The following is a 22123-nucleotide window of genomic DNA, read 5'->3' on the forward strand; positions in this document are numbered from 1 at the left end:
GCAAAAAGAGGAGACAAACAAGTGCAACAAACTGCGCTTGTTCGTCTCCTCTTTTTGTGTTTCGTTAGCTTCCACTGCCATTATTTCAATACGAGTCTTTCTGTTGCATTGTGCAATATTCCCTCTTATAGCCTTTACCTTCCTACAGGCAACGATGGCAGTTGTGTGTGAAACGGTGAATTGCTACGAGAAAATGGGGCAATATGAAATGACAAGTGACCTTGACAAAAGATACTTAACACGGCCGATTACTGAGAAGCCCACAACTGAGAAAGCATCAATTATTGGAAAACAGCACATATAAATAAACATCAGACTCTGCCCAGGCGGCGCTGTGAAAAATGCCACCACCAGCGCTCTCACCACCGCCCTTGCCATAACTGAGCCATCCGCAAGCGAGTGTACATAGCCCCCCTTCTTTCGCTGGTGTTGAGACGCAGTTTTCTGAAAATTAAGGACCTGAAAAGCTTCTTTTGTCAATCCACCATTGCTTCAGAAAAGTAGGAAGCTCATAAAAGTGCAAATACAATGCAAAAAATTGTTTCAGTTATTTTGGCGTGCTGCAACAGTGAGCACCGCATGACATCGACTTTGAGGCAAGCACTCTGACGTGCGTTCTGTAATGTCTATAAATGTGTTAAATTTGGACATACACATAATGTCAGAGCGATGAAGGACATACACGAGCAATGTATCTTACGATGAGTGGTACGAAGCTCACTTTATCAGGCATGAATGCCCTTGGCGATTTTCGCCTTTGCAGTTGCATTCTCTATCTATCTCTCACTTCCTGGACATTTAACTGTTTTATTACGCATCCTCAAATGATCTGTTGGCGGCTGTCTTCTGTTCGAATACACTGCAAGAGAGGATACAAGCGTTTTCACTCTCTCAGTGTACGACGAAAGGCAGAACCGAAGTCTCCGAGATAGCTCCGGTAATCGTGGAGACCACGGGCAGAAAAACGTGATGGCAGTCATGACCAGCATTTTGTGACTTTATAGTATGACGCACGTGTTAACTATGAGAAAAGCAGGTGTAGCCTCCAGTTTAATCGATGATGGTGTTGATTCTCAGCATCGGAAAAGGAATGAGCAGTGTCTGGCTATTTATTGCTCTGTTATCTGTGCGCAGGCACCAGCTACCATCTTCCTTTGGAGTGATGATGACAGGTGAGGTAAATGGAGACACTGATTGATTGACTGATATGTGGGGTCTAATGTTCCAAAACTACTACAAGATTATAAGAGACGCTACAGTGGAGGGCTCCGGAAATTTCGACTACCTGGGGTTTTTTAACGTGCACCTAAATCTGAGCACACGGGCCTACAGCATTTTTGCCTCCATCAAAAATGCAGCCACCGCAGGCAGCATTCGATCCCATGACCTGCGGGCCAGCAGCCGAGTACCTTAAGGCTTGTTCACACCGAAGGCGGGGCGGCCAAAATGGTGAGGGAGCAACGCGGTAAGCGGGAAAAACCTCCTCTTCAGGCGGCGAAAGCGGGAGAAAAACCAGGTGGCAAAGGCTGATTGCTCTCAGCAATTTTTAGCCGCCTGCCAAGGCTCGCCACTTTGCCGCAGCCAATCAGAATGCCACGCAGCGGAGGCGTAGGTGTACGTTTGGGAGAAGCACTGACACGTCATAGCGACACGTGCGCAAAATCGCGAGATGCCCGCTTCTTCTGCCGTGCGACCAGACGAAGGAGGCATGCGGTCCCAACAGGTTCACGCACTCGCCTCGCCGCCTGCTGCCTCAGAAATCTTGCTTTGCCGCGCCACCTTCGGTGTGAATGAGCCTTTAGCCACTATACCACCGCGGCGGGGCAAATGGAGGCACTGAAGGGCAAATTACTTTGGCATCTAACATTTCTTGTGCCATGCTTTCTTCTCTTATGTCAAGTTATAAAGCTTTATCTTGACTATTTGGTTGTAAAGCAGGAACAGAACCTTGAACTTTGTTGTTGTTGGTGGATACCCTCCCAAGCAAACTAGTTTGGGGTACCGTTGTGAAATTTCACTGTTTTTGTTCGATATCCACAGGTGGTCTGCTTTGCGTTTTGGCTCCGCTTTGTCATCTTCTTTATTAACACACTGCATCATCTCAATTCAGCCTCAACAGCCTCATATCCGGACAAGCAAAGAAAAAGTCTACACCAAAGTGTCTAAAACTAGGCTACAACTTCCGCAGTTTCAGACTGGTACATCACTTTCAGACAGGCTTGACAAAAACAAACAGCCTCGTTTTGTGCCTTAGGGTCAAACTGAGAACTCTCCATTTATTTCTTTTTTTTTTTCTCAAATCTGTGCAATGAGCACTCCTCAATCATGGACTCTATCTTGGTGGTGTGCAACGACTCGTAGTGACCCGTCACTTGGGAAGACTTTGGCAGCTGCTCACGAAACTCCTGATGCTCCTGTCCTTTGAACATCTTGATGAGACTTTGCCTTCGTCTCCATCTAATGACAGGCCATATCTTGGAGTGACTGCAGCAATGTCTCCAGAGTTTCTGGCATTCCAGCTTGAACCTTTGTTACAATTCCTAAGGTAAGCTGTGTATGACTAGTGCTACAGCAGAAGTCGGTGGAAGATCTGGCTTTGGAAGTAGCAGCAATCGACACTTCTCAATGTAATAGCAAAGTCCTTCAATAATTTTACTGGTCATGAAGCTTCGCCGTAACTGTGGGAGAGCTTTGTGCGCTGCGAGCGGAGGCGGCGCTGCATCCTCGTGCCGGACATAGGGCAGACCGGAGGAAAACTGGTTACCGGTGCCGTTTTGGGTTCACTGCATATTATCGTGGCGTGTCATCACGCAGTTTTCACCATGTGATTACTATTTTGCCTAGTGTTCTGTGCCTGAAGATCGACAAGGATGCCGTGTACCTGCTGTGTACCTGGTTGTCAACCCGATTATAAAAGAAATGAAAAAGTCTCCAAGTTGTTGTGGCTTAGAGATGGTGAACGGGGGAAAAGTGGAAGCGCGCAATGCCACGACAAGACACTGGGGGTTTCAAATATGATTCGCCAAATGTGCATGAGTGCGAAAAGCACTTCAATGAGAGTGACATCATTCGCCTGGACCAGTGGTTAATCAAAGGTGGTGTGAAGTCACCGTGCGACGTTCCGAAACTTCTGCCAATGCTGTGCTGAGGATTTTTCACGGCCTCATGGCGTATTGTTATAGTGCAACAAGATGCAGAGCTCACCCGCCTAAAAGTCTTGATGGGAACCGTCAACGAGCTGGATACTGTTGAGGCTGCAATGAACTGTGCATGAGCCCTCTTGACATAGCTGCAATAGATAATGACGCATTTAATAAAGGTGAGCATACCGGCCGCCTCTTCCTCGTTTCATGCCAGTGGGTAATACAGAAGCCCGATTAGTGAAATGCTCATCATTTTCGTTTAAAAAGGCACTGAGATGACCAAATGTGTAGAGGTAATATGCCTAACAGGTTGGAGCTACATGCAGCTCCTCACAGCTTGGAAAAAACAAAGCACACATCTGTTGCATGCAACAGAGGCTTCAGCGCTACCAATAGAAGCTTGCTAGGATGACAGCGCAAGAGAGGTTGCACCAAAATGATATGCAAAATGTGTGCAAGCTATAAAAGCGTAAGAAGTTAATTTTCAATATGAATGTGTCTTGAGCAGGAGAAGATAACTTTTTGAGTTACATGTTGACATTGCCGGCGCGGGACGCAGTCGGTCAATTTTTACGTTTGCGGAAGTGTGTAAGGCTTTCGACTTAACAGTGAAAACAATAAAGGACAACAGGGAAAACACAGCACGAGTAAACTACACCGCAGAGTAAACGATTGGGAAACTACATTGCCAGCCTAACTTAGAACGTACTAAGGCACCATAGTGACAAATGAACTCAAAACAGGATAGGAAAATAGGGTAGAAGTCACATGAAGTATTGCTTGATCCTCATCACTTTAATTAAAACCACTGATTCATTCAAAGTGGCTTTTGATTTAATAAATACAAGGCAAATTTTAAGATATATATCTTCACATAGAAACACCGAATGCATATGTAGCCTGAAAGGTTGTATATGTGCTGTTAAATGTTGGAACCACTACACTTGGGCGATGCGTTAGGAACCCCCAGAGTCGTTGAGGAACTCTGGGTTGTCGACAAATTTTTACTAGGTGCTTCAGGAAAAATTTAAGAAGCATGCTTTTATAGCCATAGCATATCTCACAGTGGAATCAGCATGCCGTCAAATTTCTAGCTTCAAGGCCTCATTCTACCCTAAATTTCACTGTATTAGGGCCTCCCCGAATTTCCTAAGGTAACATCACTCTAAAGACTTATTCAACCTTCACGGCTACATTTAATGGCGTTTCACAGCTCTGGCGGATGCTATACAATCGCAGCCGCTCCGATCCTCAGCCGTGGGCGAGGGCACCCCTAGCGGTTGCTCCTGTCCCTACATCAAACTTTCGCTGAAGCTTCATGACCAGTAAAATATTGACGGACTCTGATCTGACTTTCGAACCACAACATTACTATGTCGAACCACAACATTACTCATGTGGGAAAATTGGTGCATGTTGACGGAATATCGACGAAAATATTGACGGAATGGCTTGGTTCTATTGCTCAAGCAAGCTCCCATAAAATGATGAAGTAAAGCCATCAATGTTCTCCATGGATCATATTCTTGTTCCATAAGACGCAGTTTGTATCATTTTTGTGCACTGCCAGTTAAAAACGGGAGTGTATGTTTCATCCGTTCATCTCTATCGCAGCCGTTTTGTCTACAGGCGTATTCAAAGGAAGTAATCCGTGCCTCTAAATATCCTCAAAGATCAAAGAGTTCTGGTTTCACCTTGATAGGATGGCTTTCTTTCAGGCTCAGAGCCGATGAGAAGGTCTGAATCATTCCATTTTGTTGTCAAACTTAATTTTGCTGAGCTTGAGTTGCCTGAAGAGTAACAAATAGGTTTGTTTGGGAGGTTGGCTTTGATGAAGCTGGCTTCTTCAGTTTCAATGTTACAAGGTGGTTGAAAAGGGAGACTTGAAGATCTTCACGGACTTTTTTTTCCAAGAGTTTGTCCAGAGACATAGACGCCATGTTGAGAACTGTACAGACCAGCTCACCTGTTATCACGTCGACGGGAAGATAAACAGGCTGGTCTTCAGGAAGTGTGTACTTTGTGAAGGCCAGGCTGGCTGTGGCTAACTGAACGAAGAAGGTAACTTACATCATGGATCGTCAAAGCCGGCTGCGCCAAAACATGTAATAAAACTTCACGTAATCACCGACACTGAACACAGTTTATCTTGTTCTATCGAACTTCCTTATTCTCTTCAACAACTGCCCCTTGTCTTTCCGTCTTGTTCCTACTAATATGTGTAGGCTGCTCGCCTTACTTCAATATATATATATATATTATATATATATATATATATATATATATATATATATATATATATATATATATATATATATATACAGTAGGTGTACAAGCACACACAAACATCTGGGACATGAGGGACAACAGCAAAAATTTGTGGAGTGTTCATATAGCAAGCGTTGCGCAGCACGGCTGTTTTCTTGTGAATGGTTTGCATAAAAAGTGGGGAAAAGTGCATCCTAATTTTTCAGATTTAAAATTATGAAGCCTTTTTCCATGCGACAATCCTTGCTAGCTGAGAGTTTCAGTTCGATCTGCACTCATCCAGAGTGCGAGCAGTGCATGGTGTGATTGGCTAGCATTTCTGAAACAAAATTTTTTTACGATAAGGTGGAATGATGCAGTATGCCATGGTGAGTCAGTGGTTCGGCTGCTCAGCTGCTGACCACAAGGTCAGGGGTTCAATCCCTATCGTGGCGGTTGCACTTCGGTGGTGAAAAATGGTAGAGCCAGGTGTGTTGTGCAATGTCAGAGCAAGTTGAAGAACACCACATGGTCTAAATTTCCGGAGCCCTCTACTACACCGCTAAGATTACTGAGATTCACTATTTCAGATTCATGAGTAAAGGAAAGAACTATAAATTTAAGGGTTTGTTGTCTTTGTTGAACACATGATAATGAGAACTAGCAGAAAATGATGCCAAACAAACTATAGGGGATGTTATCAAAAGTAACTTTAACAAAATTGTGAAAAGAAAAGTGAACAAAAACGTAACTTGGCAACGTTTTTTGACAATTGAATTGACATTACTATTTATAACATCCCTATATTTTACTGGGTAATGTTGTCCGGTAATTCTCATTATTAGAGTGGTGAGTAGGCTGACAAAGAAAGCATATGGCATTGATACTTCATTTGAACACCTAATAGTTTGAGGACCTTAAAAGAGCGGAAGCTACTTTGAGTAGACCAGAATATTTAGTTGGAGCAAAAAAAAAAACTTACACACATTTTTACCAGGCTTTTTAACACATTTTGAGACATAAAAGTGTATGCTGCCAGTAATGTTAGGTACCATTACTTTTGTCACACTATGCACTGTAGCAGGTGTAGTTAGAGTGGTGATAGTGAAGGATTAATCAAGCACGCCACCAACTGTGTTCACATCAATGGTCGCGTATTTTAAAAATAAACCTGCTGTATAATAAAAAAAGTTTAGAGCATTTATGATTTTATCCAATTCAAGTTAAACTGTCCGGGTAAGCAAACCCTTTGCACAAAATCAAAAGGCATAAAGTGATTCATGTATTATAACTATGTGAACAAGTTCAGCAACGCACGGCAAAGTGACAACAGTTTTATTAAAAACCCCTCTCATTATAACATGCATGAAAAGCACCACACCAAAATATTTTATAGTGCATGTAATATCGAGACTACTAGACTGTCTATTGACCTTTTAGAAGAAGGGTATCTCCTTCACGTTCAAGGGGCAACCACTTAGCCTTTTCCTGAGCTTTTCTGTGAATATTTCCTGACTTTCAGATATCATTAGGATTGATTTAGAGTGAACAGATTTTGCTTATGCATTGAAACCTAGTTCTGTATTTAACTGCAATTATGGGTGCTAAACCACCTCCAATTAATTTTTAACATTTAACTTATTTTTTAACTGCAGCAGCACAACTAGCTATGGGTGCCCAAAAAGTAGCTACAAACAATACCTTTACCTCTTTGAGCCTTTTGGAAGTGTTCAGCTTCTCAGTGCTCACCTTACAACATTGTTTTTAAATACGTGTTTGTGTGCCCACTACTCTTGCTCCTTGTACAGTGAGGAGGAGCACATGGCAAGAAGAGACAAGAAAGAAGCATAAGGAAAAAGGCGAAATAAGTGAGGCCCTCTTTTGTACCGTACAATGTGTGTAACATTACTATTGAGACAACATATAGACAAATTATCACGACTATGCATCCATTGTAGAGTCATACACAGCTGCAACACCACGACTAAATTTCAACCTTGTGTTGGTTTAGGATCCCGTTATAGTGGCAAGCTAATGATATCTGCATTTGTTTGGCACACATTGAGATGCAGCGAAATTTGATATGGTAATCTCATTTAGAATGCACGTCATGTGGCTTCATTGTATATGTGGCCACAAGTAACTCTGCTTGCAAAGCAATATGGCAGAGCCTAAACAGACGTCACCGACCACTCCAATCTGAACTTGCCTTTGCTACTTTCCCATTATTATCCCAGCAAAAAATGAATAATTGAATCTGCTACAGATATGTGCTAGCTTATGCTAAGGACCAAGTATGAATGGTGTTTTGTCATTATTGAGATCAGTTATTTGTTCACGAACACTTGCTGTCAAACACAAAGACATTGCTGTCGAAGCATCAAGACTCAAATATCTAGCAAAAAGAAGTGTCTCTTTAAAAATTACAGGCCACAAGGTGCAAGATAAATATTTGATATACTTGGGATGTAAGGCACTGTTACGGATCCCACCGCTGTCACCAGTTGTTGTGGCTCGGGGTGCTGAGTCGTATCCCACCGCTGTCGACCAGTTGTTGCGGCTCCCAGCACTGAGGGTCCGTTGTTGCAAACCGGGGTCTGCCCTGTCTTTTGTGCTAGCGTGGTGTAGCTTCGGGTTGAGGAAACGAGCGCTTACAAGATGGAGATACGAAAAAACAAACAGGTTTATGACACTATTTACACTTATTTACAGCATAGAAAGGGTAGGAGTTCACAAACCACAAACGTGGTGGTTGAACCGTTACATGGTCCAGAGCGACGTCCCGCACTCGGCGGCGTCGTTATAAGCCCTGTCGGGCTCCTCCTTCTTGAGGGGAACACCAATCACACACACACAACAGGCGAGGGGTACGAGCATGCACGGCGCACGTGAACATCCAATATTGAGTCGTGATCACTGCACTGCAAAGTGGCGCCAGAGGGGCTCTTCCTCGTCGTGTGTCTGCCACTGGTCGAGGGGTCCCAAGCTCCTGACAGCAGACATCAAACGGTCCGCCGATTTGTCCGCTCTATTAGCAGGGCAATTTGTGGCCGCGGTCGCGGTTTCATCCAAGGAAGACGCTGTCTTTGTTGTCCTCTGTGGAACGGCTTACAGCTTCGTGGCGACACGTCTCATCCTCCGGCTAGCAGGGACAATACCTGGCGGGCATAGGCAGGCGGCCAGTCGGCTACTTGTTTGAGGAATAAAAGAGCGCCGCTCCCCCGTCATCTCTGGACGCTGGTTCCAAGAAAAGTGGGTTCCAGGCGTGGGAACGCTGCCCGGCTACGCTTCTTAGCGAGAGCATGGCGCCTGCTGACGACGGTCATAACAGCACGCACAAGAGGTGCTGCCATAATATACTTTTCCTTGTGTTGAAAACTGCTTGCTTTACTCACCCAACACATCTGTAAAGATGCCGTGAAAACACCAAGCAGCTGATGCAGCAAGGTTGAACACATGTCCAGAGATTCCACCATTCCTAAGCAGCCCTACAGCCTCCACAGTCCTGCAACCATTTGTAAGATAAATATAGTTCTACCCAAAGTTCTTGGTTTACAGACACATATGCAAGACGCATAACCACTCTATAGGAAGTTTGCATCATAATGCGCTGGGTAGCAAAACGGATGCCAATATCAAGTATCCCGGCCTGCCGCTTCTTTCTTTCCGTTCTTAATTAATCAATTCATGGTTAATAAATGTTCCCCCAATGTGAAGTGTACTGGCAGTCCGGTGAAGAATTGAAACGTATTTCAAACACAGTCCAATTCATGGCAAGTAAGCATGCAATAGCGTTTTGTCAGCTGTTCGAGAAAAGAGCATGAAGTTTAGCTAAAACCCATGGTTTTTATAAACACCATTCAATTTGATATAAAAGTTGTGAGCATTATGTGAAGGAACTCGGATTAATGTTTAATCAATGATTTCTTATAATGTACTGATATGAATGCAACTAACTGAATATGAAACGATAATTTTTGCTTGAAAATTTAGAGTTATGAACACTATCGCACTTGCCAGCTGAATCTTGTCCAAAACAGCGGCAAGATAGGCTAGTTTCTGTAGGTGAGCAGTAATGAGCAGTGCAAAGTAACAACAAGAAACACCAGTAACAACAGTATGGAGCAAGCACAGACTGCCAACTGTATAATTTATTGCACAAAAGTTCGCCTGAATATCAGTCAGACAACTCGTGCAAATGAAGGTCCAGTTGGGAATGAACAAGTTACGAAATCAACAATGCCTGCTTTCACTAACAGGACCCTCATTCACATAAAGTATGCAGCGATAGGCCCCTACCGAGGTACGTCACAGCATGATGTCACTGGCACATGTAAAAGGTGTGGCTGGAAAAACACTCCCGCTGCTGGCTTAGCCCGGTACAGTCGTGCGGTGTTTGGGGCAAGTTTTAATTTTTCAAAGCTTACACTTCACGTTACAATGTCGACATTAGCTGTAGTATGTGTCAGCAAACATCTAGCTGTGTGGTAAACTGTGTGGTAAAATATTTGCCACGCTGTCTGTTTATCTTGAAGAAGTGAACACACGTGGTGGCCTGTGCGAGGAACAGCGGCATAGTCTTCAAAAATGTGCACTGTTGATTGCGGCATGTAGTGTGCATTGAAAGGTATTGAGAATATCTGTTTAACTGAGAATATTGTGTGTAGTGTGTGCAGTGTCAATAACAATGTGTCTTGTTTGCGAAGACGTTAGCACTCATGGCAGGGATCGGTCGATAAAAAAACTTGATTCGACATTTTAGTCAAGGTAAATATGCACTTGACGCGACCATCTGCGAGTGGGTACATCTCGGTGTTTGCGCTGTGTGCAGAAAAAAATTGCATGGTCACCGGGCTGGAAGATACCATTTGCTGAAGCTGCATGTATGAATCGCCCCGACGAGTACACAAGCCCAATAAAGGTATAACTCGTTTTATCGAAGGCCTCGTATGTCTTCATGTAATAAGCAGAGATTCTTGTTTCACATATACTCAGTACCTTTACCGCTTGATATTCATGAAGTGACAATGCAAACAACAAGTTTGTGTGTTAGGTCCTAAGGGAGCAATGTAAATATGCAAATAAGTTGTAGGTGTCAGATGCAGCGATGTAACTTCGCAAAATATTACGTATATATTAGGCTACAGGTTTAGAATCGCATACATCTCAGTGGTCTATCAGGAACGTCACAAACAACTTCCTTGCCAACCAGCCCTTGCACAGAGGGAGGGAATGGCTGGCACGGTGCTCGAAGTGACGTCACACTATTTGCAAACATAGAGAGGTTTCTTACTTAGGCAACATTTTGCACAATATATTTTTTAGATGCAGACTGTACTCGTCCACATTGATCATACTGATGTCTTTTGTTGTTACTTTGTGCTGTGAATTACTAGGCATTTAGTCACCATGATCTTTTAAAGCTAATTTCAGTGTTCTCTCTCATATTGCTGACAACTGTGTTGTTGCATAAATTGGGCAAAAAAGCAACACAGAAAGGCTGTCACAATAAATGCACCAACATGGGTATTCTCCTGCAAACAAAAGTCGGCACTGGTCCTGTCATTACCCGTCTTCCTTCTCCCTTTGCCTTGTTTTTGCTGAAACAGCCAAACACCTGATGAGTTTGATGAGAAATATTAACGCATCAAAACTATAAGTGCTTGCATCAGCAACTACACAACAGCGTGATAACCGCACCGCTGCCACACAGCAGCGAAACATATTTTGAACATGCTGGCAGTGTATTACTTTATAAAAAGCAACTCTGGCAGATTACAAAATCTCACATTGTGCATGCAAGTTTTCTTCGAAGTCAGGCGTACAATCTAGGTGCTGGCCGGTACATTATTAGTTACAAGCAAAAGCGTCTTTCAGGTACACATGCAGATTCCACGAACACCTCTCTCTCTTTACACTAGGCACACACAATATATCTTTTAACAAGCACACGCCACTGTTTAGGGGCATAATGTTCTACCGTGAACGTATGCTAATCAACCCACTTAGGCGGTTGGCTAGGTGAATCGAGCCAAGTTACAAATTGTATCACCCGCGAACGTAAACAAAATGCTGCTTTGCATCAAATGGCACTGCAGGCTTCGTTTAATCAACAACGTAGCAAGCGCCATGTGCATCTTCCTCACTACATTGCACATATGAAAAAATCGATCACCATACACATGCATGTTGCCGCAGTTGTCTCGAATTAGCTCCAGTAAATGCTGAAACCTGCAGACGCATCCTCCAGTAAGGCCGCGCCGATGTGCCATGGCTCTGCTAGCGTTAGCGTTGTCAAAGCGAATCGGCAACCGCACTCGCAAAGGCGCGTAAGGTTGCCATTTCACGACGCCTCGTTCGAGTGCAGCAACACACACTTGCACTGAGTGGCATACTTGGTCTACATAAAAAAGTGTCCCCCTTACCTTTAGTTTCTTTCACACTGTCCTGAGGGAAGCAACCACAGGCGTCAGCCGTCACCTCGGAGTCCTTCGAGCGCCTGCCCAACCCGCCGATTCCTTGGACGACTCGCACTTGATCCGCACTCGAACAACCGCGGGAATAGGGCGCAATCTTAGCACATCACACGAACGAGGAACGGCGCTTCCTTGCGTAAATTTAACATTTCGTGCTCTCGTGTTAGCAGCGCGAACACATGAGAGACGCACCGAAACTAGAGTGTACTAGAATGGGGGAGTGGGTCCACTGAAGGCTCCACGCTGAGGCGTTTTTTTCGGAAAATCCAGGTGGCGCTACCATCGCCTTCACCTGAAGACTTAGCCGTGGTTGCCATGGTTACAAGTCCCCTTTGCCACGCGGTTCGCGACGGGTGGGTAGTCTGATAGTTCGCGCGGTTCGCGTGCTGCTCGCGCGTCTGGCGCAGTCTCGCAGCGTTGTTGCTTCGTTCGTGCGTGCGTGGCCGTGAACGGCGTCGCACCGTGCTTCCGCGCCAGTTCAACAAAATCTAAATGTTTATATTGCGAAACGCCCTGCTCGTATAGGTAGTCACGCACGCAAGTACCGTGATTTCCACGGTAATTGTTTACAATCAAGAGCGTAAGTTGAATTTGGCTTTTGCGAAAACGTACGCATCGAAAGTGTAATATGAGCATTAACTGCGATGCTTTTAAAAATGTCAATATAACTGGGATATATAAGTAAGTTTGCGTTTGGTGCAAATTTAGACTCACGGCAGCAAATTGAATATGATGCAAGACTAAAGTTACCAGCTGTTATCACGAGAATTAAAGCTAAAGTATGCGAACCCTTCTGCAAATTTGCAGCTATTCGTTAGGGACGCGTGATATTATTGAAAAACTGAACCAGTCCTGTTGCGATTACGTGAGGGTGTTGGCAAAGGAAGTTTAGTCACATCGGACGGCAACTGTGCTATTCGTAGGAAATGACTTATAGGGCGGACGCACGTCCGTCGCGGTGGTTTTATGATGAGTTTTTGTTCGGCATCTAGTGCTGGTATACGTTGTAGGTATTAATGAAATATGTTATATTTTACCTTTTCTCTTCGTGCCTGCGGTACGTGTCCATGCAAACATTTGCTCGAAACATGAACGTGTTTTCACCTATAGATAGGAAGTCTGAAAGACACCAATAAAGAAGTGATATGCGCAAAATATTTTATTTTAAATTGACTGCGCAAGCTTTTCGCATAAATATAAAAAACAAAATAAATATCATCGAAAGACTTCGACACCGTCGCTCAAGGAACGTCAGGCTCTATGTTGTCCTGCTAAGCTTTAAGTGTTTTGCTCTCGCTCGTTTCGAAGCGTTTTCCCTGTTCATTCCCTTCACTAAGAAGTGAAGGCGAGTGAGCACGTAGAACGAAACGAGCTTTGTGCTCACTGCATCTTTGTGGTCTGGACAGCCGACCGCTTTCGAGTTCAGAAAATTAGTTTTCACCAATGAAAGGATGTCAGAGATGCTATCTGTGTGCAACATGGAAACACTGAAACATTCAGTAAACAAGTTTTCAAGTGAGGCAATGAAATCATACAGCTGTCGTGAGGGGTACAGAAGTCCACCCCAGTCGCATTGCTCCGTGAATTGCGAAGGGAGCTGTTCAGCAACCGCGACAGCTTTCTCAAACAGAAGCACTTCTTTGCATTGTACGCATGCCAACTTCAATACACACTTTCTGGCCACGTACCCTGCTGTGTAGTAAATGAGTCTCGAGTCACTCTTCTCCAAAGTCACATCGATGTGGTCAGCAAACTTTTCTGGCATCGTGGCAATCGTGCTTTCGACCTCGCCAAGTTTTCCCTGTGATATAAGATCATCAATTTTTTTGTGCGTGACCTTTAGACCCTGTCTGTCATGCACAGTGACAAGAGCGTTTATCATGTCAGGGTTTGCGTTTGCGCTGTCCACACTGTGCGCCAAGTTATAAAAGGACAAGCAGTTGACGGTTATTAGAAACTCATCCGGAGAGGGGTGCGCGTTGCAGCCACTTGACTGGCGAACGATGCCGAAGAAATGTTCCACGGGATCGGTGCTAAGTCGAGATGTCATGAGATATTTGAATCCAACGCTCTCTGTCAGGTACTTCAGCAATGAAAGGGTATTTGCTATAGTGACCCTAAAACCTATGGCAGTGGACTCGCTGAGAAAGTGCCGCTTGTTGTCACTGAATGATTCCCAGTCATTCAGGAAGTCCAGAAAATTGGACAGGAATGCCGCGTCTGTAGAAGCTGGTCTCAGCGCTTCGGCCCGAAACCTGGAAGTCATCACGGTGATCAGTCGTTGGATCTTCCTGCAAAATAAACAAAAAGAATGTATGTCAGAAGAGCGCTCATCATGCGTTTGAGATGTTTACGATTACACTTAATTCATTTGGAACGTAGGCGCAACTCACGAGAAGAACAGCTGAGTTGCCTCGATGCTGCCACACCTTCTCTCGATGTCCTCCTTGTAGAAGGCCAGGCCCCGTAGGACATATGGACCGAATAGTTGGAAGGCGAAAGGGGTTCTCATCTTCTCAAATGAGTTTGGTTCCAGATGCGTCTCGGTCAAATTGGGCATAACTTTCAGTGTCCTAACACTTCTGTCTAGAAGGTACGCCTCCCGAACCGGATGCACAGACACCTAGAAATATAGGTTGAGGTAATGCAATGTATGCAAAAAACACAATCTTTGTAAAATGTCAACCATGAATCTATACGTACCAATCCGTCTGGTGTTGCAAAGCCTTTCTGGAGAAGACCATTCCTGAGGCATTTTAGCAGATGCGGGAAATCGGAGATAAAGTGCAATTTCCTCATCTCGTCGACAGGATGCTGTATGGCGCCATTTATTTTCTTCGATGACGCCGACACCCCCGCTAGCTTCCACATTTTTCGATTCCAGGGGGCTCCGTCACAAGTGATGTGGTCGACGAACAAGCCCGCCTGTTCCACGAGGATGATAGCTTCCATGAGAATTTTCAATAAAATGTCTCCTCTCACATTTCCTTTTGTCGCAAAAACGCCCACAATTTGGCTCCATTTTCCAGCGAAAGGCACAAACATGATGACCATGCCGTGATCACATTGCTGGTACTTGTCTTCGGGCTTCGTAAATTCTCCAAGGTCCACGAAGCCTTGAATCTGGCCAGACGCCGTCACATTGAAATGTTCTGACAATTTCATTTCGTCCACCAATAGTCCGCCGTGTCTTTCGAGGTCTGACATGCTCGCGGTTTTTTTCTTTAGAGTGTTCATTACTGCTTGATTAAAACCGAAGGCCGACTCGTATGACCTCAAGTATCTTTTCAAAGTAGTGTTGCTGGGCATCATGAGAATTTCGTTCTTTCTGATGTGCTGATAAAGCCGGGGACTCTTTAGTTTCATGAGTAAACACTCGAGGATCCACTCCTGATTGTAGCGCATGCCCTGCTTGCTGGTTTGTTTGGCAGCTTGAAAGCAAGCGCGAACACTTGCCTGCTGCTTTCGCGGTAGTGACGATATTTTATCCTCTAGTATTTTATCCGCGACATTCGCATTGTTTGCCCTCATCTCTTCGAGACGACCAGCAATGTCCAACAGCCTTGTCGCCATCCGCTTGTTTCTCTGACTCAGGACCCGCAGTTTGGTGGAGACTGAGTTTCTTCGCTCTTTTCGTTTTAGGTAGCTTTTTCTGGTGAGTATTACTTTCCTCACGTACTTGCATGAAATGCATGAAGAACCTGGAAGTATACGAGAAAAAAATTATGAAGAGCTTCCAGTTTTTTACCATGCATGTTTGAAACGCAATTTATGCACTTTCACTTTCTGTAGGCAAACTATTCTTTCGTAAATGTTAATGAGTACTACAAAAATTAGGGGCCACACAAATGTTCTAGCATTAAACAGGTTACTGATTGATTAATTGTACAATTACAAGTGACGTCTCAATAAACGTTTGCCGCACTCACCTTGTTGTTTAACCGCTCCTTTGCACGTGACACTGAAGACAAGGCCGTCGGAATGAGAGATTTGCTGCTCCAGTTTCTTCGTAAGAACGTCATAGGTGAAGTCCTTCGCCCTACCTGCTCCTCTGCAAGGGTGAAGAGATTCTGCGCAGTCCAGGACTTGTTTGGCATCTTCAAGGTTATAGGCGACCTTTTCGGAGATCAGCGTCTTCCGAACATATGTCCGACAAATCACTTCACTCCGGTCGGTACCGTAATTCATGAGCACAGTCTTTTCGATGCTTACGAGTTCACGACTTAGGGAGGCCGAAACATAAGCAATTCCGTCATAATGACGAAACTTGTGCATTGCCCAGTGGTCGTTTGGCCGGACAACGTCTTCAAGTTCAAATGCGTTGTCGCTTTGCCTCGCACTTTCGCAATCTTCAAATCTCAGTTGCGGCTCAACTGATTGCAGCGCAGTTCTTTTTGACGGCTGGTCTTCACAGGTTGGTGGTGAAGCCGCTCTCTTCTTCGTTGACTGCTCCGGTGTGGGCTGCTCGTCAGGACACTTCAGGAGATGAGGTATAATTATGGGTACAGCATCACTGCGAAGTTCCGGCTTTCCCCGCTCTATATATACTTCTCGGCCTTCGATAATATGTACATATTGCCTTAGTATGTATTTTTGCTCGAAGTGCAGCTCGCAAATGGCATCGGTGACTTGCAAGGGCCGATCAGCGCGGTTGAGATTCTGGTCCCATAGCCGGCGTCTTTCTTCGTCTTGAGGTACTCCAAAGAGTGAGAGCTTGGGCTGGTTTTTAACTCTGCTGTATCCGGTTTGGCAGCCTACGACACAACAGTAATTTCTACGCCTAGACGTGCTCATCCTCTAATCTTTTGAAGCAGCTTGGAACGCTCCGTTATGCAACCAGCAGACACATATCTGCGCACGCAAACGTGCCGTCTGCCGCGTATTCTTTGTCCAGACGGCTTTGCTCAAAGGGAAATACAAACCTACGCGTTCACGAAAAAAAGCATACATTTTATTTCATGTCACTTGTTTTTGTCTCTAATAATGTGTAAAAAAAGAACCAGGAGACAAATTGTGAAAACAGCGCACGAACGACGGTGCATCGAACAGACGACGGCGCGTCGAGCAGACGACAACATCGAGCGCTCAGCGTCCCCGCCAGCGCGTCGTGCGGCCCGAACCGCCGCACGACTCGCACGCTCCCGCCGAAACTGACGTCACTTCAGGAGAAGGCTACTGCAGCGCCACCAAATTTTCTGCCGTTTTTGCTTCACCCGCACCGCTTGCCGCCGGCCACAGTGGACCCACTCCCCCATTCTAGTACACTCTACCGAAACGGCGTGCCCACGGAAACAAAGACAAACAACATGTGGCTTTAGCTGTGAATGGATTTGGCTTGGATATCTGTGTGAGGAAAATAAAAAAAAAACATCTGTCACTGCTATAAACTGTAAAAAAATGTAAGTTATAAAAGTGATGAACGGTTATTCTAAAAACAAGTTACAACTTATGAATATTTTCGCAGGTCTTTGTTTTGTTTTTGCTCTAGCAGACGACAGCCTCCTACTGCTTCTACGACAGACGTAGGGCGGTTTCACGTTCGGTGCGTGTCACCGACGCAAAGCTCTACAGTAGTGATATCAGAGTTATCAATTCTCAATGAATCATAGGATGGCTACAAAGCAGTAACATTTTGACATAGTGCAGTACGCAATCTTTCAAGGTATGACATTTCTTTGCTCTGAAGCAAATCGAAGCAAGCCGGCCGGCGCAATCAGCTGATGTCGCCACTACGCGAGGCATGGTCATGCGCAATAGCGTCGTGCCCCGCGCTCGATTTGTCATCAAGCAATAGAGCTACTAAGTGGAATACAGCTAGATGCAGGAATTAATGGCGTATCACTCTAATTCCCTGTGGTGGCCGACTCAATCGCAAGAGAGCCCCGGGAAACAATCTTCATCTGCTCAAGCTTGTGTGTGGGTGTAAAAATACTTGTTTTCATCCGCAGCGGGGCAGCAATCTATAGTTGAAAGACATGCGAAAAGCATGTGACGTATAAACAATCACAAAACATATGCACACTACAATAGATACGATCGCATATCGTACATAAATATGCCAACACATAGCGTGTAAAAAGCAAATTTATATACATAACTTAAACTCACGTGAACTGTTCAGCGCAAAGAGTTTAGTTGTGAGGAGCGAACACTTTTTTTTTTTTTCAAGCCTAAAGCAGCACTTCACTTTGGAAAGGAAATCTGTATTACTTGGTGATTTTAACTGCGTCCTCAATGGGCGAGATCGAGCAAATGGACGCGCCAATTACGATAAAAGTAGTAGGACGCTAGCGGACGTATTTACTGAATTCGAGTTAGAAGACGTGGGCAGCTGTATGGAGGGAACGCGGGAGGTGCGTTTCACACATTTTCAGGGGAATAGCCATGCGTGCCTTGATCGCATTTACGTGTCGCTCGAATTAATAGCCCACTGCAAGACATATGCTGTTTACCCAATACACTTTAGCGATCATTGTTTAGATAAATGTGATATGGGAGAGAAAACACAAGGTGGAACTTTTCATGGGAGCTGTGGAAGATGAATTCCACTTTGATCACTGACGAATATTTCTTAGATCAGGTTATGAACTGCATCAATGAAATAAAAATGGATGATGGAGCTAAACTTGCAGAACAATGGGAAGAGTTGAAGCAGCGAATAAAAATAAAAGCTATTGATCGTTCTTGCGCATTGAGTTACGAAAAGAAGAATAAAGAAAAAGAACTCCGAAAGACTTTAGAAAGACTAATTAATAGACTTGGAGTGCAAACAACCGGGAGAGTATAAAATTGACATACGCAATATCAAGCAGAAACTTGTTCTGTTTGACGAGGAACGCTACCACGGGGCACTCGTCCGTGCTAGGGCTGAGGCTTTAGCGGCTGGAGAGACGCCAACCAAAAGAGCGTTAGGGGTGGAGAAAACGAACGCTCGACGGAATCATATCGAAAAAAAAAAGAGAAGGATGGTCACGAAGCAACCGATACGGACAGCATTTTATTCATATTTTCGAGTCATTTTGAAAACCATTTTGCGTGTATACAGGTAAACCTAGAAAGATTTAAAGAAGAATATTTAGGACGCATGCCGCAAGTGAGTGAGGAAGTGAAAAACGCTTTGGAATTATCTATATCTGCATCTGAAGTTGGACGGGCCATTGATAAGTTAAATGCCGGGAAATCTCCAGGACCAGATGGTCTTTGTGCCAAGTGGTACAAATGTTTTAAAAGTGAGTTTCCTTCAATACTTGCGGGCGTTTTTAATGAGACATATTAGGAAAAGAAATTACCACCATCCTTTGGTGAATCGCGTACCGTTCTGATTCCGAAAACAGACGAGGTTGAAAAGCTCAGGCACGTCACAGCATACAGGCCAATCGCACTGACAAACGTAGACTACAAAATATTAATGAAAATTTTGGCGGCTAGACTTCAGTCAGTAATGAAAGATATCGTCGGTCCACACCAAACGTGTGGAATCAAAGGTCGGTCCATAGCTACATACGTTCATAAAATGCGATCCGTGCTCGAATGTGTTGACACCAGTCAAGCTCGTGTGGCCATACTCCAGCTGGATCTAGAGAAAGCGTTTGATTGCGTTGCCCACGCTCTTTTGTTTGCAGTATTGAAGCAGATTAATGTTGGTAAGAGAATTATTGACGGAGTAGCCATGGCATATTTGAATGGTAGTACGAGACTAATTATCAACAAGACATTGAGCCCCCCCATTAGAATTGAGCGCTCAGTGCGTCAAGGTTGCCCTATTAGTCCACTGTTTTGCATCTATATTGAAACTTTATGTCGGTCGATATTGCAGTATGACATCATTAATGGGTTTAGAGTACAATCTTCAGAGGTCAAACTACTCGCATACGCTGATGATGTTGCGATTTGTAGCACTTCCTATGAAGGTATTGAAGAATCAATCAGAGTTTCTAAATCTTTCGCCGAAGTTACAGGAAGCCTCATAAACTGGGGTGAATGCCTCGGCTTCTGGCATACATATTGACTTTCAACACCGGAATTTTTTGCAGCCATTAAATGGACAAGAACGCCAGTTAAATATCTCGGAGTACTGCTCGAGTCATATAAAAGTACTGATGAATATTGGACACAGCAAACGAAAGAAATTAAAGAGAAAGCGAATAGGTGGAATTCAACTTATCTGTCCATGTTTCCTAGGCCTACTGCATGCAACTGGTTTTTTGTGTCAAAGCTGTGGTATGTGATGCAAGTGCTGTACTGTTCCCGGGTCAATGTGCAAAAATTACATGGGTGTTTGCGATATTTGTGTGGGGGTCTAACTGGGAAAGGTGCAGTCGCACGAATTTGTTTAGACGGTTGAAGTGGGGAGGCCTTGGGCTAGGACATGTGTTTATCAAGCAGTTAGTAAATAGGTTTTTCTTTTTTCGTGAGACAAGAGATCCTTTCCTACTAACAGTGTGTCAAACAAGACTAAGTAGACTGTTGCCCGAGTTTGTTGTGAGCACCCATGTTACCACAGGGGCTGTGCAAGGATACATGAAGGAAGTTGTGGCCAGCCTGTAGTTTTTGTGTGTTCGTTTTTCAACTTACTACCTGTGGTCTGTTGGAAAGAAAAAAACTGTACAAAGAGATTTATGTGACGCGATGCTTCCCATCCCACTGTACAGAGCGCTATACACAGCACGCAAGGGTCAGAATGTACTTAAACGAGTTAAAAAATTGCCAGCAGCTCCAAGTGCGAAAACGTTCTTTTTCAAATTACACACTGGAACACTTCCTGTAAGAACCTTTCTAGAAGAGCGTGGGTTTTATATGCCTTGGGGATCTCACTGTCTAATCTGTAAGAAACCGGAAACTATTGACCATGTCTTCCGGCACTGTTGGGAAGGAGTTTATTTTTGGGACGTATTACAAAGGACAATCAAAATAGAGTTTCGTTAGACCCTCATAAGATCACGTATTTGGCAATAGAGAATGAGGATGGATTACCTTTCGATTTTATCATGATGACTGCCTTGCACAGTATATGGCGCTCTACAATGACTGGATTTCATTGTGACCCAGACAGAAGACCAGCACAAGAGTACTTTAAAGAAAGCATCTCAAGATTACTTGAGGTAGTAAGAACAGACTAATGTGTACCTTTATGTGTAGAAAGGGTAGAAGCCCTACTGACAATGAAAGAATTTTAGGACGTGATGTGTTATAGTAATGCTTGATGGGATTAGTTATTTTTAAGTTTTTTGTATTGTTCGTTGTTAATTGAAATATATTTATCTTAGCAACCCGTTTGTGAAGTTTACCGGAAATAAAAAAAAGTGTGTAGCCTAGTGGTAAAGACACTCGCTGTCGGAGCATGAGGGTGCGGGGTCAAATCCCAGCGTCTAGATGAAAATTTTAATTATTTTATTTTTGCTGAAGGCAATGCGGGGTCTGACCAACCACTCGTGGCGCTGAAAGCAGCGCAGTAGCTGGGCCGCAGGGCCCTACGGGAGTGTCCGCTCTTTATGTAACTATGTTTCTCAATGCCTCAGCGATGCTTCCGCGGAGCCACTTCTTTTTTAACGGAAAGGCAACTTCGCACAGTGAGCGTCTCGATTTAGCGCGCTAAACTGACAGCATGGTGCCGAAGTTCCCCGCACCGGTTGCAAAACGCATTACACAGGGCACACGTGCTCACGCTTCGGCTAAACGCACTGACTTGCCGGCGCCCTCACCCTCGCCTATCCTCAAACTCCCCGGAGCTCGCCGCCAGAGCCAGGTGTGGCCTTGTCATTGCTCCGCGAAATTGAGCTTTGATTCGTTACAGTAGCCTACAGTAACCAGCAACTGGCATGGCGCAACGCGTCTGCAAGCGCGATTCAAGTTTTCACTTTCTTTTTTTTTTTGAGTATTGATTGAAGTATTTTCTCTGCCTACGCCCAAGTCAGCCTTCAAGCGCTGTTCTCCAAGAAGTCAGAGCTCGTACTTCGAACAAGTATTAGGAGCAAAGCTCCTCTTAGTCTATCTAACCTTGTCCCGCACTATCATGCACCAACTCGCCCAGTCAGCAGTACTTGCTGCGTCAGTCATAACCAGTTGTATCTCCCGAGCCGTATAATAGATGGCGCTTTCTGTTTGTGCTACGCGCAGTAGCTTTTTGGGGGGGCACGTGGGCCCTTCGGGGTGCAGGATAGCTAGTAACGAGGAAAACAACCAGGGAAACTCTTTGACAGGAGGTATGGATAGATACGATTCAAAGTGGCACCAGTATCAAAGATAGGTAGAGTCCGG

The 22123-nt window shown here is 44.5% G+C and overlaps 1 protein-coding gene and 1 long non-coding RNA gene across 6 annotated transcripts in view; one reads left to right on the forward strand and one right to left on the reverse strand.

The window, feature by feature from the left end:
* Positions 1-22123, forward strand: part of LOC142784684 (uncharacterized) — a 285299-nt gene that overhangs the window by 70946 nt on the left and 192230 nt on the right. The gene's annotated exons all lie outside the window — the stretch shown is intronic.
* Positions 6709-12058, reverse strand: LOC142784683 (uncharacterized). Its single transcript, XR_012888725.1, has 2 exons — positions 11816-12058; positions 6709-8895 (listed from the first exon to the last, which is right to left on the reverse strand). It is a non-coding gene; the product is annotated as an uncharacterized LOC142784683 (long non-coding RNA).

This window comes from Rhipicephalus microplus, unplaced genomic scaffold, assembly GCF_043290135.1.
Source record: "Rhipicephalus microplus isolate Deutch F79 unplaced genomic scaffold, USDA_Rmic scaffold_15, whole genome shotgun sequence".
Lineage (NCBI taxonomy): Eukaryota > Metazoa > Arthropoda > Arachnida > Ixodida > Ixodidae > Rhipicephalus > Rhipicephalus microplus.